Raw genomic sequence first — 24376 nt, forward strand, 5'->3', positions numbered from 1 at the left:
TCGGATCAAACATGGACTGTGGACTCGAGTTTGACTTTCGTTGACTTTTAGGGTTGGTCAGCATTTGGATAATTGGACCATTGGAGGGTGTAAAATGGTGTTTTTCACTTCTGGGAGATTATAGGAAGGGATTATTCTAGCCTATGAGAATCATTGTTAATTAGAGATAAATTACTTTATGTGATTAGGTGGAGGCTAGATCAGTGATTCGAGTTCGAGACTTTCCGAGATTACCCGAGGTGAGTCTTCTCACTATACTTTACCGTGAGTGGTAAGTAGAGTTATGTGACAGAGTATCTTGTATGCTATGTATGTGATGTGTTGCACTGCATTATTTCTATGTGATTTATGCTGTGTGTATTCCAGAGATTACAGAGTTAGGACCGGAAGGTCCACAGAGTTAGGATCAGAGGGTCCACAGAGTTAGGGCCAGTGGGACCACAGAGTTATAGCCTCGAGTGGCTAATATGTGTTGTATGTGGTATTTTGGGGAACTCACTAAGCTTTGTGCTTACCATGTTATGTGTTATGTGTTTCAGGTATCTCAGAGGATCGCGGGAAGGCACCGACTTGATTGTACACATTAGAGAAAGAGTTATGTTTGATGATCCTGGATTATTAATGGTGTTGTGTCTTGTAATTTGAATAAAGGAGGTTTTATACCAAATGTTATGAAAAGTATGCGTTTTTAAAATGAAAAATTCATTTGAAAATTTACGGTGTTACATTTCTGAGGTTGATATGTCATAAAAATGGGATCTTGGTTGCTATCATTCACTCATGCAAGAGTTTAATTTTGGTCATTAGAGGATGTTATGGGACTAGAATTTGATATTGAGCTCCATTTAGCCATGCAAAGGCATAAATTTATAGACTTTAGCACTTAAGACGTTTATTAGGACCAGATCCGAGCAATAGATGGTTAGTATTTATGGATTAAGACAACTAAAAATGGAAATGACTTAACAGCGTACTACGCAGGGCATAAATTGGGCTACCCCCAGCGTAGCCTGATGGTTCCTCGATCTTTTCATTTGAGACTCTACGCAACACATAGAGCACGGTGTATGCAAGGCATACCACCAAAGAGTGTAATTGGTCACAATTGGACTTTTGGTCAAGATGAGTAGGGTATAGCCTTTCTAGGGTAAAATGGTCTTTTACCCTAGAACGAGAAAATGTAATTAGGACCCCTGATTATAGATGATCACCTTAATTGTTAATTAGGGTTTGGTTTTGGATATGTTTAGTGGGAGGGATTTTAGCACCGGCAGGTCGTGTGTGAGATCTTTTCGTTAACCAATCGAGGTGAGTCTTCTCAATGTACTGTAGGACACTAGGTGTCGTCATGTTCTTGTTGTCTTTGTGACTCTTGATGATATGCATGTATGCTATATATATGTGGGGTGAAATAGACCCGTCTGGTTGAAAAACACTTATCGAGTTGAAATAGGCTCGGGGTGGAATAGACTTATTCGGTTAAAAAACACCAATTGAGTTGAAATAGACTCAGGGGTGAAATAGACGCGCTGCAGCTTCGAACTGATATGTATGTATGGTATGTGGTATTTTGGGGAACTCACGAAACTTTGTGCTTACGCTTTCATGTTTATTTTTCAGGTACTTCCGGTTCCAAAAGGAAGAGCTTGACGTGATTGCATCGCATCCACAAGTGTTCCGCATTCTATGTTTTATTTTTTACTCTTATAACTATTTGATACATTTTTATACTTTGGTTGAGTTATTGTAACGAATGGATGGTTATTTTGGTTGACTTAAAAAAAAAACAAAATATCTTTCATTATTACTTAACCAACTAAGCATTTAATACAACATTAAATACAAAGAAAAATTATTTTTGATTTTTTTGTTTTTGTTTTTTTTTCAATTTTTTTTTTTGTATGTTTACTTGTCCTATGTTTTTAACCAGAAAGAATTAGAATGAGTGTTTTTTTTCATTTTCCAAACCATGCTTATAATTTGATATCAAAATATTAAAATTTTATTATATCCCTTTTGAAGCCGTAAAACATTAAGAACAAAGAAATGTCATTTTTTTTCTATCGTGTGTTTTCTTTAGCAGTGGAATCGTGGTTTTATTTTTTATTTTATTATTTTTTTTTCACTTTCCAAATTGAAAAATACAACATGCTAACAAAATGTTGAGTTTTCATTACATCCAATTTGAAATGGTAAGTTTTTTCATAACAAAATGTTAAATTACAAACACTTAACATAAAATTGAACTACTAGTAAACAACGATAATGTGTTAATTGGTAAACAAGTGTGTATTTTGTTAGTAACATAACATTATTAAGATACTTTTTTTGTTTGAATTTTAAGTACATGAGCCACATTTCACAATAAAAACAAAACTGGATCTAAATTTGTTTTCAATAAAAAAAAATTGGCTACAAAATCAAAGGGAATAATTTGGTTCGGAATTAAGCCACATTTTATGATAAAAAATGAAGGTAATAAATTTGGTTGAATTTTTTAACTACAAAAAATGATAGGGAAAAATTGATGGGAAAAAGTTGGATCCATGTTTTAGAGGAAAAGGTAAATTTGTCATTTTATTCACTGGAAATTAATGTTTTTTTAAATAGTGTGTTTTTTTTGTCTGTAGACAATAATTTCGAGACCAAGGGAATATTAGAGTAAATTATAGTCTTGGTCCTTATGGTTTACCTGTTATAACAATATTGGTTCTACTTTTAGGAAAGTAACACCAATGGTCCCTATGAAGGGTCATGATAACACCGGTGGTCCTCCAATCTTTAACCCTGTTCACTGTAAAGTGATTAATGTTGCAAAATCAATGTGTAAATGGGTAAAATCACTTAGGCAACCCCTCACGTCATATTTGCTAATAACATTTCAATAAATAAGATTGTGATGTTGATCGATGGTTGATTTGTATCACACCTAACTGAAGATGGTCTAACATGCTTGCCTGTTCTTCGTTATCTACTCACCTGGTGTAAACCATTGTTTGAAATTAACCACATTATCATATAACAAATAAGAATCCAAGATGTTACCATGGCTAGAAAGCAGATCATGGAGCATGCGAAACAAATGTGGATATGAATGAGATTTATTGTAAGTATCACGATTTAAAATTACAATGTAAATGTTGATGTATTTCACCATCTGTTAACAAGATCATGTAACAAAATTTGTACATAGGGCTTTCCAAGAATCTTTACAATCAGAATCAATCATGGTGGGTTTTTCAACAAGCATGGAAGAAAGTATGTGGATGGAAGGGAGACTTACGATGATAATGTCGACATAAAAGAATTTTCTTTGGAGGAATTGAATTCCATGTTGGAAGTAGTAGGGTATGATAGTCATGAACCCTTTTTCTTTTATTTTTGCATGCATGATGTTCATTTAGACTTTGGACTTTTTCCATTAAGTAGTGACCAACATTTGTTAAACCTTTCAAAGTATATAGTTGACTGTAAAGAAATCATAGTTTACACTGAACATGGAAAATTAAGGATACAATCACATGATATATCCCAAGAGTATGTTACTAAGAGGAAGAAAAGGAAAAAAATAGGGTCCTGTAGTAAGAAGTTAACATTTGATTTAAACAAACCTTAGTGTTGTATCAGTCATATTACTACTAATGCTTCTAGCATCTCACAAGAAATAATACCTTAGAAACCATCTTTCAATGAGGATGTATATGTATTGGTTGGACTATTCCAAACCCTAGTGAAAGTGTCCCTATTCGAAACACTAATGATTGGGTTTATTTCTTTGATCCCTAATTTGATTTTAGGGATCAAAATTTACCATATGAAGGGAACTTTGAAAAGGACTATCATTTTAATCTAGGAGCTGAATTAGCAACTGAAATGGAGGTGAATGAGGACATAGATTTAAGAAATAAGAAGAGGCTGCTGAAGTTGAACATATGAATGAAAGTGATGGTAGGGATAATTCCAGTGATAGTGAGTTTGATGTGTTTGAATTAGATGTTGTAGATGATGTGGAAGTGGACATGGCAGAATTTCATAGTGTTGTTGATTATGATGTGGAACCAATTGTGAGGGGAATGCCATTTGATGTAACTCCTGAAGATCAAGAGGAAGACATAGTTGTAATAGATTTAGACAAAATTCAATTGCTTGGGGATGTTGATCGAAGGGAGACAATGCTATATAATTTGGGGAATAAGAAGACATTCAGTCTAGGGGAAATACATGAGGCCGAGATTCAGTTAGGTGAGACATTCCTTAACAAAAAAATAAATAAATAAAACAAATAGCATAAATTCTAGAGCATTTGTCATTATCCACAAGAAGGGAATTAAAGTTGGTGAAAAATTAATGAAAAGAAAAGATTAAAGGCATAGTATATGAGATATGTCCCTAATGATGGGTGGGCCATCATAAAGTATTAAATTATGGGTTCTACAAGTTTCAAGGGGTAAGAATCAAGATGAATGGATCGGGAAGACATTTAAGGGACATCACACATGCTTTCCTATCAAGGCCATTAAATCATGCTCATAGGGTTTTCTTGCAAACATAATCATACATAAGATGACTCTCAATCAAGGCATCCCAATACTTGCTCTTAAAGAGGAGCTTCAATAGAAATACCAACTCCAAATTTCAAGACAGAAGATTTTTAGAGGCATGTGATTGCAAAGAACAAGATACATGGATATTTTGAAAGACAGTATTCTATGTTGAGAGATTATGTCGTGGAGTTGCAGAGAACCAACAAGGACATACTGTGAAAATTGAAGTGGAATCAGAAATTATGGAAAAAGTATTTCAAAATTCAAATATGATAGTTCACAACTCGATCAATTTCGAAAGTTGCAAAACTTATTGATAACAAATTTTCTTGAAAACGTAATGAAATTTAACTAATTCTCAACTGTAGAGTTTCGAAACAACTTTTCTTCATATTAGTTCTTTTTTACAGTAATATTTTTCGGAATTGATCAAGTTCTAAACTTGATTATTTTTCTTATTTCTAAAAAACGTATGGTCAAATTGTTAAATGGGCATTTTTAATATACCTGAAGAATAACACGTATAGTCGTCTTTTTTTCAAAAACTTATAACTAATATGAATGTTCATAAATTCTAATAGAAGTATTAACTTTGGTTCCAAAAAGAGAATAATCAATTGGACTCGACTCATAAATTGAAGTTTCCATTCCGATTATAATAAATCATATTACGATTTCATATATGAAGTGAATAAAACATAAAGAAATCTCAAACAAGTTTATTATTTCATTATAATTCGAATTGTTAAATTTGGATTGAGGAGTGATTATGTGCGTAATATATGACATATTTAAAAGATCTTTATTATATTTGGAAGTTACTAATTTTTGCATTAATGACCTTCATTTATATTAGGGTGATTTCCTTGTTTTGAGATATTAAAAAAAAATATACTTCGTCTATTTAAACTAAGGTGGTGCAACATAAAGCAAAACATTCAGAAATCCCACGTAACTAAGTGATTGTCTGTAATGGCTTTTAAGTTTTAACAATGTCCAAGTCTACGTACTTTTGCATGTTTCTTCTCATTGTTGTTATCGCAGGTTTGTCTAGCTACTTCCTTATCTCGAGTTGTTTCTTTCTGAAATTTTATTTTGAGTTTATGAAATACATGTTTTTGTACCAATTTTCTCAAATAATCATAACATGCATGTCTGAAAAACATAATCAAAAATATCTTTATTAATATCATGGTGGAGAAACTAGCATATACGTGCATTGTAGTGTTATTCTATTATTGATATAAGATACCTATTACTTTATGGTTTGATTATATTATATTAAATGTGTTTATTCTTTCTCATTTTTGCAGTTGGAGTTTCCATGGTCAATGGCCAGAAAAGGTGCACAGCAGTGTTGAATCCAAATGATTGTAACCTTGAAGAGTGTGGCAAGGAATGTTTTCAGAAACACAACGGGCATGGATTTTGTCAACAGGCTAGCTTTTTCAGCCATTATGCTTGTATTTGTGCTTTCAACTGCGGCCCATGAAATCTTTGAGATGAAATAATTACTTGGGGATTTAAACCTCCAGGGTTGGGACTTTACTTTAGAAGATTTACAATTAAATTTGAATAAATTGTATGTAGTGGATTTTTTCGATAAAATAACCGATTACTTTAAGATTATTATGAATTTGCTTTTCAAGAAGGTAAAATGTTATATTCATGAGTCAATTATATAAGACATTGTTGGCTAATTTATAAAAGAATCAACCACAAAGTAATCTATATGGAGCGACTTTCAATTATTAGTTACTAAGGATACCTTGAAATAATAGAACACACAAATTGTTACCGGATGAAAATCATTGCTGTGTCATAAACGAATAAACCACAAAGTAACGAAGCATTATATTTGTAACATGCTGCAATGCATCACATACATCTGATCCCAAAATTTAGCACATCCAAGACTTATATATATAGAATTAATTAAAAAATGCAAGCCTGGATATGAACTCCAGGAACTCCTTCTTGCGTTCTATCTCATCAACAGTTGCAAGTTTTCCAGTTGAGAGCCACTCCACTGTATCATCAATTGCATTCTGCACGTTCTTCAAGTCCTTTGGCGGAATATCATTTCTTTTGATCTTATTCTTCAAGTCATATATATAATCTTCCACTGCATTGTATGCTTCAGCTTTCTTCTTGAACTCTTGGTCCTCAAGCCTGAAATTCTATGCATCTTTCACCATTTTCTCAATCTCTTGACTTGACAACCTTCAATTCGACTGAGATTTGTAAGAGAAAGTTTCTCAGTCTTACCAGTAGATACTATTTTAGCCGTAACTGTGAGGATGCCATCAGCATCTATTTCAAAGCAATGCTCATCAGGGTTTATGCTCCTGCATAGCACCTTATTCCGTCGAAGAACTCCTGCAGCATACGTTGCACCTTTTGTATCCTAGTTGATCCCCCAACAAGAATCACTTCATCTACACTTCCTTTTGTCATATTAGCATCTGCTAAACATGTCTCTAGTTGCGTAATACACTCTGTGAAAAAATTCATATTGAGCTCCTCAAATTTATCACGAGTAATTTTCATAGAAAAGTCTATACCCTCGAGTAACACTTCTAGTTCGATTGAAAGTTGAGTATCATATGAAAAAATCTCTTTGCTTTCTCACAAGCAACTTTCAACCTTCCTAAAGCTCTTCCATTTTCCTTCAAATCCTTGTTCCATTTTTTCTTAAAATCCTCAACACAATAATTCACCATACGGTTATCAAAATCCTCACCTGCCAAATAAGTGTCACCGGCTACAGCCTTCACATCATACTTACCCACTCCATCAATGGTGAAAAGAGAGATATCAAAAGTGCCACCCAGAGATCAAATATAACACTACAAGAATATCACCCTTTAGCGGCGAAACTATTACCGGCGACATGGGCTTTTAGCGGCGACAAATGCTAGAGTCGCCGCTAAAAGTCCACGTCGCCGGTAATATCGTCGCCGCTAAAGGGTTATCACCCGAATCCACGTTTTCCCCCTCCGTTACATCTAAGCCGTTCGATCAAACATCCACTCTAACGGTTAGCCTTTAATAGTTAGCTAATACCGGCGACATACTTGTCGCCGCTAAAAGTTAAAAATGTCGCCGCTAATAGTTAGCTAAAAAATGACGCGGTACCCTTCCCTTCAGTTTGTCGCCCTAATTGTCGCCGCTAAAGGTGTCGCCGCTAAAGGTGTCGCCGCTAAAGGCTCTCGCAGATAAAAAAAAAAAACGCACGCAGTTTCTTCATTTCTCCCATTTTGCTTTCTGTTTTCTGTTTCCCACAGTCGACTCTTTGAGCTTCTACCGAGTTTGTCTTCAATTAGGTTGTTCCAACTACATATCTCCCCACATTGTGTGAGATTAAGGATCAAAAGGTGGTTAGGGCTTTTGGGACCGATTTTTAGCTTCATTTCTTGAAGAAAGGTTAGTTGATTTTCTTGTTTCCTTTTTAATTTGTATGTTAATAGCTGCATTTGATGATTAAATGGCAATAAATTTTTCAATTTCTTGTTTTTGGTGGTGTTGTCTTTCGATTAGAAAAAAAAAATGAATTTGATTGTTGTATTACATCCACTTGTAGTTTAGCCTTTAGGGACATTTGGTGATTATTAAGAGCTGAATTTGATGATTAAATTGCAATAAATTGTTCAATTTCAGTGTTTTTGGTGGTGTTGTCTTTGGGTTTACCGGTGAGGGTATTTTCGGGTGAAGACCAATTTTTCCGGCTACATATCCGTTGATTTCCGCCACCTTCTATTATTTCATTTTTTTGTGAATTTGGTATTTGTATGTGAAAATTATGTGAAAATTGCCATATGTGAAAATTAGATTGTATATTTGGTATTTGTATGAATATATGTGAATTTGGTGTATATATGCCAATGTATGTGTGTTTGATATATATGTGGTATATGAGTATTTGGTAGAAGTATATATATGATCTTATTATCTATATATATGTGAAATTATATGTATTTGTTATAAGTAGGATGCTATTGTGTGTATGTGAATGTATGTATGTTTGTTGTAAATGTGGTATACGATTGTGAAATTTTTGTATTTGGTATAAAAAAGATGTTATTATCTATATATGTGAAATTATGTGTATTTGGTTTAAGTAGGATGTTATTTTGTGTGTATGTGAATGTATTTGTATTTGGTGTATATGTGGTATATGTATGTAAAAGTATGTGAATTTCATGCTCTTGTGTATTATGTAAAAGTATGTGGTTTTGGTATAAGTAGGATGCTATAATTGAAAAAAAATAAAAATAAATTATTGTTATAATTGGAAAAAAAACACAAAAAAAAGCTTATAAAATTCTTTAAAAACTTATATACAAATACTAGAAACTTTCTTATAATGTTAACCAATAAGTTATATAGTTAACTAATAATCTTCAAATTAACTTATAATGTTATATTTCTATAGTTTCATATTTATATTTTCATGTCTTTTTTATTTTTTAAAATTTTTATTTGCAACATATTTATATAATGTTATAAATAAAAAATATATATATTTTTTAATCTCGACGGTAAAAAAGAACAACAGAACAACATAATATGTATGTAAAAGTATGTGAATTTCATGCTCTTATGTATTATGTAAAAGTATGTGGTTTTGGTATAAGTAGGATGCTATAATTGGAAAAAAAATAATAAATTATTGTTATAATTGGAAAAAAAACACAAAAAAAAATGTTATAAAATTGTTTAAAAACTTATATACAAATACTAGAAACTTTCTTATAATGTTAACCAATAAGTTATATAGTTAACTTATATTATAATGTTATATTTCTATAGTTTCATATTTATATTTTCATGTCTTTTTTAGTTTTTAAATTTTTTATTTGCAACATATTTATATAATGTTATAAATAAAAAATATATAAAATCTTTAATCTCGACGGTAAAAAAGAACAACACAACAACATAATATGTATGTAAAAGTATGTGAATTTCATGCTCTTATGTATTATGTAAAAGTATGTGGTTTTGGTATAAGTAGGATGCTATAATTGAAAAAAAAAAAAAAAAATTATTGTTATAATTGGAAAAAAAACACAAAAAAATGTTCTAAAATTGTTTAATTTTATAAATAAAAAAATATATATATTTTTTAATCTCGACGGTAAAAAAGAACAACACAACAACATAATATAATTGTTGTTATAAAATTTTTTATTCTTTTATTGTAAAAAAATGTGGATTGAAAAAAAAACAATGTTAATTCTATATACTAAACTCTAAACCCAAAATTATGTTTCAGCACCATCATGTCTATTGATAAAAGCTAGACCACTAATCCATATCGAAACCATCCCGAGTTCCAAGCAGGACTTAAAGCTTTTATCGAGAAGTCCAAGTCACACATTGATAGTAATGGTAAAATCAGATGTACGTGTGAAAAATGTAATAACCGTTACTTCAAGTACCCGACTACAGTTGAACGCTGTATATTTATAAATGGTTTTAGTAAGTCGTACAAAATTTGGATCTATCATGGTGAATCTTTTATTCTTCCAGTCGTCTTGCCAAGTAACGAAATGGCCGATTTAATCGACGATGTGATGTGGGAGTCGAGAGAAAATGATACCAACATTGATGAAGGAACCTCGAATACAAGGGGTAGCGGTGTGGATGATGATTTTGCATAGTTGTTGGAAGAAGTGGAAACTAAATTGTATCCTGGTTGCATCTTATTTTCCCTTGAGTTTCTAGCAAAGTTAATGCATATCAAGGTGAACAACAAATGGACTGATAGATCATTTGATCAACTCCTTGAGTTGTTGCAATTAGCGTTTCCCAAAGGCAACAAGGTTCCCCTTTCACATTATCTAGCCAAAAAGAAACTGAAGTCTATTGGTCTGGGGTATGAGTCGATACATGTGTGCAAAAACGATTGTTGTCTCTTTTGGAAAGAACACGATTCATTGCAAGTTTGTCCTGTTTGTAAAGAGAGCCGATAGATCGATAAAAACACCAAGGGTAAGAAACTACCTCATAAGGTGTTACGGTACTTTCATGTGACCCCTAGACTACGACGTTTATATTGTTCGAGGCACACTGCCAAAAATATGATTTGGCATAGTATCGGACGTTCAGAAGATGGTGTGATGCTTCATCCGGTTGATGGGGAACATTGGCAAGATTTTGATAAAAAAATACCCCGAATTCTCGAGTGAACCCCGTAACGTACGCCTAGGTCTTTCAGCTGACGGTTTCAATCCATTTGGAAACATGTGTAATCCACATAGCACATGGCCGGTCATACTCACCACATACAATCTGCCACCCTGGCTTTGTATGAAAGAGTCATCATTCATGTTGACTTTGTTGATTCCCGGCTCGAAAGCTCCTGGTAAGGATATGGATGTTTTCCTTAGGCCGTTGGTGGAAGAGCTTAAAGATTTGTGGCACTCAGGCGTACGTATTAAAGATGCGGCGACAAACACATTCTTTACGATGAGAGCTATGTTGTTGTGGAAAATGAACGACTGGCCAGCTCGTAGTAGTCTATCAGGTTGGAGTGGGCAAGGGTATAGAGCATGTGCTACTTGCAATGAAGACACTCCTTCGTACCGTGCAACAAACAAAGTCGTATATATCGGTCATCATCGTTTCCTAGATGTTAATGATCCGTTAAGAAAGAGGTTGGACTTTAACGGGATCGAAGAGACAAGACCCGCTCCGAGACACTTTAGTAATGACGACATACAAGAGTAACTAGGTCGTCTACTAACTCGTAAACCGGGTAAACATCCTGAGCATGGAGGCGGGGAGCCAAAGCAGCAAGATTACGAGTTGAACTGGTCGAAACGAAGCATTTTATTCGAACTCGAGTATTGGTCTTCTCTACAGTCGAAACACAACATAGATTTCATGCATGTTGAGAAAAATGCGGACGAGAGTTTGTTAGGTACTCTTCTAATGAACGATAAAAGCAAAGACACATCAAATGCACGAGAGGACTTGAGAATTCTAAACATTCGGAGAAATGAATGGTTGCAAAAAAATGGTGACAAGTTTCATAGACCCCATGCAAGATACTCTTTCACGAAATCTAGTCGACAACTCTTTTGTCAATTTATAAAAGATTTTAAACTGCCGGATGGGTTTGGTTCTAACATCAGTAAGAAAGTGAACGATACCAATACTAACATTATTGGGTTGAAATCGCATGACCACCACATTCTTATGCAACGTTTGATACCGATTGGAGTAAGAGGGTTGTTAAACAAAGACACTTATACACCTATTGTAGACCTTTGTACATTTTTCAAGCAACTTTGTTCCAGAACATTGAAGGTGGAGGATATGTGGAAAGAAAAAGCAGACATTATTGCAATCTTGTGCAAGTTAGAATTGATTTATCCTCCAGCGTTTTTTGACATTATGGTTCATTTACTTTTGCATTTACCTGATGAAGCGATTGTCGGAGGCCCAGTATGTATGAGATGGATGTATCCCTTCGAAAGGTATATGAAAAAACTAAAAAACTATGTCAGAAACAAGGCGAGGCCGGAAGGTTCTATAGCTGAGGGTTATGTTGCTGAAGAAGCTTTATCATTTTGTTCGATGTACCTTCGAGATGTAAAGAATCGCCCGGAAAGAAATGATGATGTTGTCATTGAAAAAACAAAGTTTTGGATGTTTGAGTCTAAATGTCGACCGACCAGCACAACTCAAATCAAAACTCTTAATTTAACGGAAATACGTAACATGGAATGGTTTGTATTGAATAGTTGTGAAGAAGTCACACAGTATATCAAGTAACTAATCTTATCTCTAACTTTCATCCTTAATTTTTTTTAATCTTTTTAAATTTATATCCTTTTATCATTAACATAGGAAATTCAAATCTGAACATCCCCAAAGTGATGAAAAGAGAGAATTTCGTAATTGGTTTCGTGAAAAGGTAATATAAATTAATAAACAAATTTGTTTCATTGATCTAACGAATACATAATACATATTACTTTATAATTGCTAGGTTCATCAAATGAAAATAGAAAACTCTCCAGAATTCCACAAAGAATTGTCGGCTCTTGCAATGGGTCCGCAAATGAATGCTTATTCTTACACCGCATGCATAGTCAATGGTGTTAGGTTTATGGTACTTAGTCGTGACGCACAACATACAACACAAAACTCTGGGGTTTTAGCGGTGGGTGAGAAAGGCGAGAAATATTATGGCCAGTTAGAAGAGATTATAGAGTTGAGGTATACACATGATTATTCAACTGTACTATTTCGTTGCAAGTGGTTTGATACTCAAACAAGAGTTATTACTAGTGATAATTTCACCAGTATCGACAGACGACGCGAAGCATACAAAGCTGATCAACTCATATATGCTTCACAAGCCAAAAAAGTGTTCTACATCAGAGAGCCAAACAATAACCATCGATGTGTTGTCGAGCATGTTAACCATCGAAGTATTTGGGATCTACCATCGAACGATGACCGTGTCCAAAATGTTGACAATGGCTCACACGAAAATGTAGACAATGTAGATGTACTTCAAAATATCTCTTCATCCGATGCTCCACTTTTTATCGATTTCAGCATGTACTTTCAAAACATTCCTAGAGTCATTGTTGATGTAGAAAGTGCAACTGAAGTTCCTCCGCCAACTGGTAGAGTCAATGATGTTTCTGATTGCGAGACTGATTACGATGAGACCGATTCTGATTATGATACCGAAGAAGACACTGAAGGATATGAGGAAGATTCTGATTAGAATAGTTCTTATGTAATACGTGTTAGTAATATGAACTTTATTTGGATTTCTTGTTTAAATAGAAATGTTTATTCCTATGTAAATGTTTATTTCTATGTAATGTGTATTTGTAATAAAAATTGTATTTGTATATCTTATAATTTTTCAGGAAATGATGACAATATGGCTTTTGTTTATGTATACCATGGCTGCTGTTATGGGTCGTGGACACGGGGGTGATGGAGCTGAGGACCCACCTCTCACAGGTGGTAGAGTTGTTGGTCATCACGAGCAGGACGGTAAGTCTTATTATGAATTTTTATTTACTATTTTTGTTCAGTTATTATAAATTAAATACCGTTTCTAATAATTTTTAATTACATTTGTAGTTGAGCAACCTGCACGAAGGAAAGTTTGAGGCAAAGCGAAAAATATAAAGCTTGAAAAAGTGATCTTACGGAACCAGGGCAAACCGATTAGCATGGAATATGATAGGGATATCACATTTGATCCCGTAGGAGAGCCGAAAGACATGTTTTCCCGAGAAGTTAGAAAAACAATGTGGCACATGGTCCCTTTTGATAAATGGACTTGGAAAAAAGTTTCCCCTGCAATACAGGACACCGTATTACAACATTTAGCGGTAATTATTTATTTAAATATATTTTATATGGTTAACTATAATTGTTTTTTACTTGGTTAACTTTTTTTGTAGACAAAGTTTGATTTGGATCAGATGTACCGGGATGTACAAGCTAATATGTTGACAGAGAGTTTTCATGCAGCTTTGTTAAAAGGTTATCGAGAACGTAAAGCTGACACAAAAGAATATTTTATGTCAGTCGGAGGGTATGAAGATATCCCGGGAGCATTAGCCAACCCTCCAAAGGGTATGGAAGTTGATAACTGGAAGAGAGCAGTTGAGTATTTCCAAACAGACGAACACAGAATTGCTTCAGAAAGGAACAAAAAAATCCGTGAAATGCAAACAAATGTGAATCGTGGGGGGTCGAGCTCGTATAGTAGTACTTGCTATAAGAAGGTAACGTACGATACATGTAATTATTTATTTAAAATATAATCTAATTTTTAAAGTTAAACAGAACCTAAAGAGAGTGGAAACGTTTCGCAAAGCTCATACCGACAATATGTAAGTATTTAATTATATTTATTTAAAATATAATCTAATTTATTACTGGTGAGGCGGAACAACAATATGTAAGTATTTAATTATAATTTTATCATATAATTAAATGATTATTTATACTTAATTGTTACTCACTTTTGGGAGTTACAGAATCGGTTAGTTGAAGAGTTGTTAGAACAAACTCAAGGTGAAAGTGAGTTAACCCCCGCTCAAGAAAGAGTTGCGTTTGAGAAAGTATTAGGAGAGCGACGTGGCCATATTAGAGGCATTGGTCGTAAACATTCTGCTCTCCCGCCGATTCCACAACCTTTGCAACCATCACCACAACCATCACAACCATCACAGGTAAAACAATCTACTTTGGTTTTGTGGATATTATTTGCTAAAAATTTTGGTAATTAGGTTTTTGTCCCAAGTGCAAAAAATAACAACGTACTTTGGTTTTTTGTCTTACTTTAAAAATAGCAATCTACTTTAGCATCGTAAAATTCATGTTGATTTTGTAATTTTGGTTTTGTGGTGATTATTTGCTAAAAAGTTTGGTAATTAGGTTTTTGTCCCAAGTTCAAAAATAACAACATACTTTGGTTTTTTGTCTTAGTTTAAAAATAGCAATGTGTTTTGATAGTTTTTGTTTATGTTTGATAATTTAACTTATAAGTTTATATATGTTGTTATTAATTATGTAGTTGGAAAATCTTCGTGCAATGTTGAATGACCCGGCATGTAGGGATGAGCTGTATTCGTTTTTTCAATCCCAAAATAATCGAGGAAACGATGGGAATGAAGATGATGGTATGTAGGCCAGGATGAGTTTTATTTGCATACGTTGTCACGCTTTGCTACTTGGTAGATTGTAAAACTTTGGTTGTTTTTTGTAATTACCGGCGACACTAATACCGGGCGACATTATTACTTTTTATATTTAATCGGATATTATGACTTTTGATATATAATTAATTATAATCGGATGTTTGTTTTGTAATTAGCGTCGACACTATTATTTTTGATATTTAATAGAATGTTGTTATGTAATTACCGAGTACTTTATTATCGGCAACCAAAATCGTTAATTACAAAAAAAAAAAAAAAAATGAAGATTGTAATTACCGGCGACTTCTATCATTAGCGGCGACATTGTCATTAGCGGCGACGTCTATCATTAGTGGCGACACGTTCATTAGCGGCGACATCTATCATTTGCGGCGACAAGTTCATCAATAGCGACGAAGTAGTAGCGGCGACTTATTACCGGCGACGCGTCGCCGCTATTACTATTACCGGCGACAACTTGACTTATTACCGACGACTTTTATCGCCGCTAATGATCATTTTCCTTGTAGTGTAAACACATTTCTTTTTCCATTGAACCTGTTGTATACACTACAAGAAATGTTGCCATTAGCGGCGACACATGGCATTAGTAGCGACATGTAATTGACGCGTTACATGTCGTCGCTAAAGCCCTGCGTCGCCGCTAATGGCAACCTAATAGCGATCTGCGTCAAACGAGCTCCATCCGTTCGATTTGTTTTCAATCCAAGGGTTGTAAAGGAATGAAAAAATGCGCTGACTTTTCGCTCCAGTGTGTCACCGCTAATACCTACTCGTTGCCGCTATTGCCCGTCGCCGCTAAAGACCTTTACAGATAACCCCTCATCAGCTTCCTTTTTTGTGTTGTGTTCCTTTCCTGTGTATCTGTGTATCGCGTCTATCACCGTGAAATCTCCCAGCCGGCGACCAAGGTACAATCTGCCATCCAACATCCCCAACCGTTGTTCCTGCCACAAGACCGCCACACCGCCGACCAAACCTCCATTACCGGCGACCTAGAGCTCGATTACCGGCGACCTAGCTGCAATTCCGAAATTTTGACGATTGAAGGTCGAATTCCTCCCTATTTTCTATTATTCTTCTGTTTTGGTGCTAATTTGGGTGATAAATCGGTAGTATAATTCAAGATTTTGTTTGGTTGAGTGATTATATTTGTATTTTGAGGTATGAAAGTGTTTATGCATTTTGTGGGATTATATATGTTTTTTCAGATTTATGCAACATTTTGTATATGTTTTTCAGATTTATGTTTATGCTCAATGTGGTGTATTGGCTTAAAAATGAAATTTGGCATGAAATTGAAATTGGATGTATACATTTGTTTGATTTTGTATTTAGATGTATACATTTATATGAAATTGAAATTGGATGTATATATTTGTTTAAAATTGTATGCTTAATTGTATGAAATTGGAATATGAAAGTTGTATTGTATGTCTAAAATGAAATGAAAATTGGAATTGAATGTATTGTATACATGTATGATTATGTGATATTTAGGATTAATAGTTTGGTGTATATAAGATGAAGTGATAAAGTTTTTAATTGATAAGTTATAGTTTTTGTATTTAGATGCTATTGTTTGTATTGTAAAGTGTTTAATTGATAAGTTAAAGTGTTTGATAAGTTGAAGTGTTTGTATTTACATCTATGATTGTATTAGATGTTTATTATGTCTTTATTTTCTTGTTAATATGGTTACAAAGTGCCTAGTTTTGTTAGTAACTTACTGTTGGTAATTACAACTTTAGCTTAATTAGGTTATTAATAGCAACGTACTTCTAGTAATTTTAAATTACTTATAAAATAAAGTTAAATTAATTTTAAAAAAATCAATAATAAATTAATAAATTAATTGTAAAATCAAATTAAATTAGATTTAAAATCAAGTTAATATTAATATTGAAATAAAATAAATTAGTTTAATAAATTAAACTAATAACAAAAAAGAAAATATTAAATTAACTAGAAAATCAAATTAAGTTAACTCTATAATCAAATTAAATTAATTATAAAATCAAATTAATATTAATATTAAAATAAAATAAAATTAATTATAAAATCAAATTAAATCAATGTTAAGAAAAACTAATAACAAAAATAAAATATTAAATTAATTATAAAATAAAATTAAGTTAATTTTAAAATCAAATAGCTTAATTTTGTTAGTGACTTAACGTTGGTCATTACAACTTTAGCTTAATCAGGTTATTAATAGCAGCGTACTTTTAGGAATTTTAAATTAATTATAAAATAAAGTTAAATTAATTTTAAAAAAATCAATAAAAATATATTATTAAAGTAATTGTAAAATCAAATTATGATGTTATAATTAACAAATATCAATAAAAAGAAAATATTAAATTAATTGTAAACCATAATATTATGTAATAGAAAATAAACAAAAGTATGATGTTATAATTAACAAAATTATGATACTTTTGTTAATTATAACATTATACTTTTGTTTATTTTCTATCATAACATCGTACTTTAGTTTAAGTTTCTTCTTCATAATCATCAAGAGCCTAGAAATACCTGCCTGAAATTGATTTAGAAATTAATTTCGTGCTGTCCCCGTTTTGTGACTACTTCTTTTAATACTTTATCTCATTTAGGATGTGAACATGTATTACATGATTGTTTGTTTAAGAAAGATTCGGTTGTCATTTTCTCTTTGCTCCTCGGTATATATATATATATATATATATATATATATATATATATATATATATATATATATATATATATATATATATATATATATATATATATATATGCTTGGGAGCTAAGGGGAAATGTTGCCGAATTTTTCTTAAACATACAATCATGTAATACACGTTCACATATGAGATAATGTATTCAAAAAGTGGGTTTAGAAGACTACCTTTGTGAATACTCTATCCATTTCTGATTATATGTTGACATGTTGGGTATACTTTTTGAATAATCGACTTTATAAATACTCTACTTGATATTTGTTTCCCGTAGAGTAAACCTTAAACACTAAACTACGTTTCAGTTCCATCATGTCTATTTATAAAAGATGGACTACTAATCCACATCGTCAATCTCCCGAGTTCCAGCTAGGACTTGACTCTTTTGTCAAGAGATCCATGTTACACCTAGATTGTAAAGGTGCAACCAGATGTCCGTGTGAGAAATGTGATAATCGTTACTTCATGGATCCGAAAGCAATGAGACGTCATGTTCATATATATGGTTTCAGTGGGTCATACAAAACGTGGATATATCACGGTGAACCTTTAATTCCTCCAGTTGTAGATGTCGTATCGCCAAGTAACGAGATGGTTGATGTTATTGACGATGTTATGTGGGAGTCAAGAGAAAATGATACCAACCTTGATGAAGGAACTTCGAATACAGGGGGTAGCGGTGTCAATGATGATTTTGAACAGTTGTTAGAGGCAGTCGAAACCAAGTTATATCCTGATTGTACGTTTTCTTTCCTTGATTTTTTAGCAAAGCTGATGCATATCAAGGTCAACAACAAATGGACTGATAGTTCATTTGATCAACTCCTTGAGTTGTTGCATTCAACATTTCCACCAGACAAAAAAGGGTAACAAGTTCACTAGACTGCATGCAAGCTACTCATTCAAGAAACCTGACCGCAAAATCTTTTGTCAATTTATAAGAGATGTTAAATTGTCTGATGGATTTGGATCTAACATCAGTAAGAAAGTGGTAGATAATGATACTAACATTATTGGGTTGAAATCTCATGACTATCATATTCTTATGCAACGTTTGATACCGATAGGAAGTAGAGCGTTATTGGACAAAGAAACTTCTACACCAATTGTAGAACTCAAGCAAATTTGCTCCAGAACACTAAAGGTGGAGGATATGAGGAAAGAAAAATAAGACATTATTAGAATATTGTGCAAGTTTTAGTTGATTTATCCTCCAGCGTTTTTCGACATTATGATTCATTTACTTTTGCATTTACCTGATGAAGCAATTGTCAGAGGGCCTGGTATGTATGAGATGGATGTATCCATTCGAAAGGTATATGAAAAAACTAAAAAACTATGTCAGAAATAAGGCGAGGCCGGAAGGTTGTATAGCTCAAGGTTATGTTGCTAAAGAAGTTTTGTCATTTTGTTCGATGTACCTTGGAGATGTGCAGACTCAATTCAATCGCCCTGAAAGAAGCGAGGAAGTTGTCATTGAAAAAACAAAGTTTTGGATGTTTGAGTCCAAGTGTCGACCGGCCAGCGCAACTCAAATCAAACATCTTGATATAAGGGAAAAACGTAATATAGAATGGTTTATATTGAATAGTTTTCAAGAAGTCAAACAATACATCAAGTAAGTGTTCTTATTTTTAATTATCTTTCATTATTTATTGTTACTTTTTTCCATTCATCAATTATATATATATATATATATATATATATATATATATATATATATATATATATATATATATTGTCATCAATATAAAAAATTCAAATCTGAACATCCTGAAAGTGACGAAAAGACCGAATTTCCCAACTGGTTTTTTGAAAAAGTAATAATAATTAACAAACAAATATGTTTAATAAAAATAACGAATCAAGAATACATAACACATCAACATATGTTTAATAGGTTTTTCAGATGGAAAAAGAAAACTCTCCAGAATTCCACAAAGAGTTGTCAGCCCTTTCAATGGGTTGACAAATGGATGTTTATACTTACACCACATGCATAGTCAACGGTGTTAGGTTTATGGTACTTAGTCGTGATGCACAACGCAAAACGAAAAACTCTGGGGTTCTAGCGGTTGATGAGAATGGAGAGAAACATTATGGTCAGTTAGAAGAGATTATGGAGGTGTTCCTGTTGATAATTTCATCAGTATCAACACAGAAAAAGAAGCGTACCGAGATGATCAACTCATATATGCTTCGCAAGCCAAACAAGTGTTCTACATCCACGAGCCTGTTAATCATCGAAGAAACCAAAACAACAACCCTCGTTGTGTCGTCAAGCATGTTAATCATCGAAGTATTTGGGATTTACCATCTGACAATGCTCGTGTCCAACATGGTTACAGTGACTCTGTCCAAGATGTCGACAATGTGGAGGCCGAAAATGTTGACATAGTTCTAAACAACTCTTCATCTGGAGCTAGACTTTTTATCGACTTCTCACAATACTTTCAAAATAATGTTGATGCAGCTCAAAAAAATGCTGATTATGACGATGAGGAAGAGACTGAAGTACCTCCGCCAACGGGTAGAATCAATAATGTTTCCGAGGAAGTGACTGATTATGATGATGACGATTCTGATTATGATACTGATGAAGAAGACATTGAAGTATATGATGGAGATTCTGATTAAAAAAATCAAATGTTTTTTTTTTGTAATAGAAACTTTATTTGAAGTGTACCATTTATTCATATTGTTTGTCTAACTTTTATTCATGTTGTTTGTCTAACTTTTATTCATGTTTGTCTAATTTTTATTCATATTGTGTTTCTATATTTTACATCTTGTAATTTTACAGGCTATATGATGTTTAGTTTGCTGATACTATTTACCATGATGGTCAATGTTATGGACCTCGGACACGGAGGTGATGGAGTCGGGGATCCACCACCTCCGGTAGGATTTGGTCGCGGTCAACATGAACAGGATGGTAAGTCTTATTATGATATATTTATTAGCTACTTTTTTTTAATTTATTAAAAATTAATGTGACTAATATTTTTAATTGTATTTTTTAAGCTGAGCTTCCAAAGAAAAGAAGGGGTTTATCTAAAAACATCGAGCTGGGAAAGTTAATACGTGCAAACAAGGGAAAGCCCGTGGATTTGGATTTTGACATGGATATCACATATTCCCCTTTCGGGAAGCGTGCTAATTGGTTTTCACGTGATATTGGGAGGTATATGTGGATGAACATACCTTTCAGCGTATCTGGTTGGGACAATGTTTCCCCCGCGTTAAGGAATGCAACAGTCGTGCATCTAAAGGTAACTTTGTTAGTATTTTAAGCTTAGTTGTCATTGGTATTTAATTAACTAACTTTATTGTATTTGTAGAATAAGTTTGATTTGGATATGGTTAACTTCGATCCCGAGCGTGCTCAGTTGTTGCGGAACATTGATCCGAGTCTTGCAAAAATTTACATAGGGCGGAAAAGTAAAGCCCATGCTTATTTTGCAGATATCGGGGGGCCTGCAGATATCCCAATGGCATTAAATAACCCCCTCGATGGTATGTCACGTGAAAATTGGGCAAAGGCAGTCGAACGTTTTCAATCGCCTGACTTTTTAAGGCGTTCTGTATCAAACAAAGAAGTTTGTGCAAATCAACAAGTTGTAAACAGAGGGGGTCGATCTCTTCTAGCAATGCCTATTTCAAAGAAGTAGGTTATGATATATTTAACTGTTCATTTAAAATATAATTATTCTAATTTTTAATGTTAAATAGGATATATCTTAAGTCGAAGCATTTCGTAAGGCTAATACCAATCGCCAAGGGGTATTTAGTAGTCCTGCAGTCGAGCAACAATATGTAAGTGGTTAATTTGTATTTTCGTATAACTGTTTATATCGTCAAGGGGTATTTAGTAATCTAATTTTATGTTGTTTATCATTTTTTGAAAATATAGTTGGCTTTAGTCCAAGAGATCAATCAACAAACCTAATCTTCTTCTGTGGCAAGCGGTCTAACACCAAATGAAATAAAAAATTGTTTTGAAAGAATATTCAGTGTTTGACGCGGACATATCATAGGCATTGGGCGTGAACCTCCTACGATTGTGTCTATGTACGATCAGGAACAACCGATGACACAACCACCACCACAATCACAGGTAATTGTTAGTTTAAGTTGAAAAGTATAATGCTATAATGATATGTTGGTAATTGTTTGTGTAGTATATAGTACAATGCTAGAATGGAAAGTAGAATGCTATAATGATATGTTGGTTATGGTTTGATATGTTGATATTTTGTATTTTGGTAATTTTTGGAAAGTACAATGCTATAATGGAAAAATGAAAAAAAAGTACAATGTTATAATGAATATGGAATATTGTGTATCATGTAGTTTGGTAATCTTTTGGAAAGTACAATGCTATAATAGAAAAATGAAATAAAGTACAATGTTATAATGTAAATGCAATAATGTGTATCATGTAATTTAGTTATAGTTTGATATGTTGGTATTTTGTAGTTTGATAATTTTTTGGAAAGTACAATGCTATACTGGAAAAAAGTACAATGCTATAATGTATATGCAATATTGTGTATCATGTAGTTTGCTTATAGTTTGATATTTTGGTATTTTGTAGCTTGGTAATTTTTTTAAAAGTACAATGCTATAATGAAAAAAAGTACAATGCTATAATGTATATGCAATATTGTGTACCATGTAGTTTGGTTATAGTTTGATATTTTGGTATTTTGTAGATTGGTAATTTTTTGGAAAGTACAATGCTATAATGTATATGTTGTGCATGATGTATGTTTAAGTGTATTTGGAAAGTAGAATGCTATAATGATATGTTGGTAATAGTTTGATATGTTAGTATTTTTTATTTTGGTAACTTTTGGAAAGTACAATGCTATTATGATATGTTGGTAATATATTTCGCTTTCTTTGTAGTTGGAAATGCTACAAACAATACTAAAGGACCCGGCCTGTTCTGCGGCACTGGAAGACTGGTTTCGCTCATTGCCGCCACGAAATGATAACAAAGGAAAAGATGGGAGTGATGAGGACGAGTAGCTACTTGTTTGGATTTTATGAAATGTTTTGTTTGTGTTAATATTTTGGATATATTGTACTTTGTTTGGATGAATATGTGGTTTGGATGAATATTTGGACCGTTTGTGTATGGACTAATATTTCAGCAAAATTAAGTTTTGTAGCAGTTTGTATGTATGTTATAACAGTTTTTATAATTTTAATGTCACATTAAAAAAAACATAAAATGTTTTACCGGCGACACCTTTAGCGGCGTCACAAACGTATTAGTGGCGACAGCATATTAGTGGCATCACATAATATTAGCGGCGACATGGCGTATTTGTGGCGACAAGCAGACCAACAACGACGAAGCAACAGTGGCGACAGGTCGCAGCAAATACCTTTAGCGGCGACGTAAGTACTCTTTAGCGGCGGCGACACACGTCGCCTCTAATGCTCACATTTCTTGTAGTGCTACACCATATGCAATTGCAGCTGTTGTTGGTTCATTGATCATATGAACCACATTTAGGCCAACAATAGTTGCAGCATCCTTGGTTGCTTGACGCTGACAATCATAGAAATAAGCTGGTACAGTGATGACAACATTTTTCACATTTTTCACAGTGCCACCAATATATGCCTCTGCAATCTCTTTCATCTTTGCTAGAACCATTAATGAAATTTCCTCGGTAGAAAATTGTTGTTAATGACCCTTGTAAGTCACAATAACTTTTGGAATGTCATATGGCCCTTCTATGACCCTAAACGGCAATAACTTTATGTCTTCCTGCACAAGGACTTCGCTGAACCTCCTGCCAATCAACCTCTGTGCATCTAAAATTCAACAACTTAACGATATAGACAAGCGATAAAAGTATGAAAAATATAAAATATTAAATAGTATATAGCAAGTAGAAACTGACTGAAAACAGTACTAGTAGGATTCTTTGCAATTTGATTCTTGGCACCATCACCAACAAGACGTTGAGAATCAGTGAAAGCAACACAAGATGGTGTTGTTCAATTGCCTTGGTCATTGGGTATGATCTGGATTCGATCAAGTTTCCATACAGCCACACATGAATACGTAGTGCCCAAGTCGATGCCAATTGCTGGAGCTCCACCTTCCCTACTCACCATTACTCTCCGGGTTCAAACAGGAATACACGACAAAGCAATGGAGTTAAAGATGAACGCTCAAGCAGCAACGCAATGAGTTTATGATGAATTCTCACAATTATATGATTTTATAGCATTCATACTAGCCATTGGGAATATGTAGCATTTTTTGAAAGTTAATTACTATGAACTTAATGTCTTGTGTTATCCTAGATATGTGATATAAGGCAAGATTCTAAGATATAATGTCTTTTAGGCTCCCAACGAATATAGTGCGAATCTCTTT

The 24376-nt window shown here is 33.3% G+C and overlaps 1 pseudogene; it reads right to left on the bottom strand.

Moving 5' to 3' along the window:
• Positions 1-6475: 6475 nt before the first annotated feature.
• Positions 6476-24111, bottom strand: LOC145131345 (heat shock cognate 70 kDa protein-like; annotated as a pseudogene).
• Between the last annotated feature and the right edge of the window lie 265 nt (positions 24112-24376).

The sequence above is a fragment of the Lactuca virosa genome, chromosome 8 (genome assembly GCF_052849685.1).
Source record: "Lactuca virosa cultivar CGN04683 chromosome 8, Lactuca_virosa_CGN04683_v6, whole genome shotgun sequence".
Taxonomy (NCBI): Eukaryota; Viridiplantae; Streptophyta; class Magnoliopsida; order Asterales; family Asteraceae; genus Lactuca; species Lactuca virosa.